Genomic DNA, 3025 nt, shown 5'->3' with positions numbered 1-3025 from the left:
TTCAAAAGTGATACTATTCACACATTCATGACCCATTTCCTATTTCCTTATGTGATCCAAGTGTTTCAACTTTCAAATACCTTAAATAACATGGAAACATCATAAAACTTACCTTAGAAGGTGTAGGAAGGAGCCTCGGGTGCAATTACCTCACTTGAGCAAAACCCTAGTTTTTCCTTCACTTGGATTTCTTGCTTTGGACGAACTTTAATGGGTTCTTATACTTGATTCACTTGGTTTGATGAAGTTGAACACTAATTTCTCTTGAAATCTTGTGGGAGAAATGTGGAGAGATGTTTTAGAGAGAAGGGGAGTGAAAGGTGAAATGAAATAAATGAAACTTGAATCCCTTATTAAATACACAAATCTGTCCCGACCAAAATATACGGACCAACATACGGTCCGTATATTTTTCACTGGCCGTATGTCTGGACCGTATGTTTGGTCCAGTGAGGTGTGCCATTCTGGACTGAACCTATGGCTGGACATATGGTCCGTATAATTTATACGGCCAGTATGTCTGGCCGTATAATGTCCAGTGATCCCGAACTTGTTCTCGTCGACTCGTTTGATCTCCAATCCTTATTGGACCTTCTTAGCACTTGTCTAACACCTCAATACCAATCTAAGGGACGTTATAACTCTTCTCCAAACTATCTTTTAGTCACCATTAACTCATTACTCATAAATTCTCTCCGACACTTATCGTAAGCCTTGCCTTCTCTTGGCAATCTTTCTCGTCTAACATCAAATGTCTTTGAAATCTTACTCAAGGTCATCAAACACTATTTATTACTTATCGAAACACCATATACTTCGTACTCATCGCTAGTCTATTCACTGTGCATCAACGAAAAATTTTCCGAGGTGTAACATTCTTCCCCCCTTAAGAACATTCGTCCTCGAATGTTAAGCACTCGGGGATTCTACGAAAATTTTGCCAGAGTTTCCCCTACAACATGGTACTACCATCCTGTCACAACAACCCATAATAACAATGCCTCACAGGGCCATAACATAAGAGCAATAGAATTTGGCCACACACGACCCAATGCATAAAAGGAAAACATACATACCTTATGATCTTGACGTCTCATCTGCCCTCTTGGGCCGGAATAAGTGCGGATATTTGGATTTCATGATTTCCTCCGCTTCCCATGTCACCTCTTCTCGATTATTATTTCTCCACAAAATCTTAACTGAGGCCACTTTTTTGTTTCTAAGCCTCCGTACTTGCCTATCTAATATGGCAATGGGTTTTTCATCATAAGCTAACTTTTCTGTCACCTGAACATAATCTACTGGGACGATCCTAGTAGGATCTCCAATACATTTACGAAGCATCGAGACATGGAAAACAGGATGGACTGACTTCAAATCAGGAGGTAGATCTAATTCGTAAGCCACTTTGCCTACTTTGCGCACAACTTCATAAGGCCCAATGTACCGAGGAATTAACTTCCCCTTTCTGCCAAATCTCATAACGCCCTTCATTGGCGACACTTTCAAGAATACCCAATCGTTAACTTGGAACTCTAAGTCCCTTCGACGATTATCCGTATAGGACTTTTGACGACTTTGGGCTACTAACAACCGATCTTGTATGAGCTTAACTTTCTCTATGGCTTACTGGACCAAGTCTGGCCCTATCAATTTAGCTCTCCTATTTCAAACCACCCAATTGGGGATCTACACTTTCGCCCATATAAAGCTTCATACGGTGCCATTTGAATGCTAGAATGATAACTATTATTATAAGCAAATTCAATGAGTGGAAAATGATCATCCCAATTACCCCCAAAATCTAACATGCATGCCCGTAACATATCCCCAATAGTCTGAATGGTACGTTCAGCTTGTCCATCGCCCTTTGTGGATGAAATGCCGTGCTAAGGCTCACATGAATCCCTAAACCCTCTTGGAAGGACTTCCCGTAAATTAGCCGTAAATCGAGTACCTCTATCGGAGATAATAGATACCGGAACACCATGAAGTCGCATCTATCTCTTTAACATAGAGCTTTGCATAATCTTCGCTACATACGTCGTTCGATCGGTAAGAAATGAATGACTTGGTGAGTCTATCCACAATCACCCATATGGAATCATACTTGCGTCGAGAACGGGGTAAGCTTGTAATAAAGTCCATGTTATTTACTTCCCACTTCCAGGTTAGGATTTCTATAGCTTGCAACAATCCGCCTGATTTTTGATGCTCGATCTTCACTTGCTGACAATTGGGACATTGAGCTATAAATTCTGCTATATCTTTCTTCATCCCATTCCACCAATATATGGATTTAAGATCATTATACATTTTCGTTGCTCCGGGGTGGATAGAATAACGGGAACAGTGAGCTTCTCTCAATATTTGGCGGCGTAGACCTGCCACATTAGGAAGACACAATCTGCCTCGACATCAGAGAATTCCGTCTCCTGCTATCTCAAATGATGACTCCTCTTTCTGAGGGAGTGCATCTCTGTACTGCACTAGCATGGGATCTTCATATTGTCGTTCTTTTACTTCCACTACTAGTGACGAGGCTGCTGAATTCTGAATGGTAGTTCCCCTGCTACCTGAGTCCACTACTCGGACTCCTAGACTAGTTATACGCTCAAATTACACCTATTAATGGTATAATGCGGACGTTGTCAAATATAGTAACCCAACAAGGTTGGGGTCGAATCCCACAGGAAATAGGGTGTGAAAAGGTTACCAAATTCGTAGAATGCTATGTTTAGGTCTAATGTCTTAATCCGATGATTTTGGTAAAAGTTGGGTTTTTAGTAACTAATTGCTAACTATTGCTTTGGATGTGAATTTATGGTAAAAGAAAATAAGGTTGTGTCCCCTTTAGATAGAGTGTATGATCATGGGTATTGCTCTTGATATACTTTTAATGGATCATCATATGAATGCACTTAATCCCTATATGAATCTCTACTATTTCCCAATAAATAAAGATTATTTCTTTCTATGATTTTCCCAAATATAAGAAAGTAGCTATGAAGAACGATTAATCATG

This window comes from Lycium ferocissimum, chromosome 1 (genome assembly GCF_029784015.1).
Source record: "Lycium ferocissimum isolate CSIRO_LF1 chromosome 1, AGI_CSIRO_Lferr_CH_V1, whole genome shotgun sequence".
Lineage (NCBI taxonomy): Eukaryota > Viridiplantae > Streptophyta > Magnoliopsida > Solanales > Solanaceae > Lycium > Lycium ferocissimum.
The sequence above is the reverse complement of the archived record's forward strand: the minus strand, read 5'-3'. Positions refer to the sequence as shown.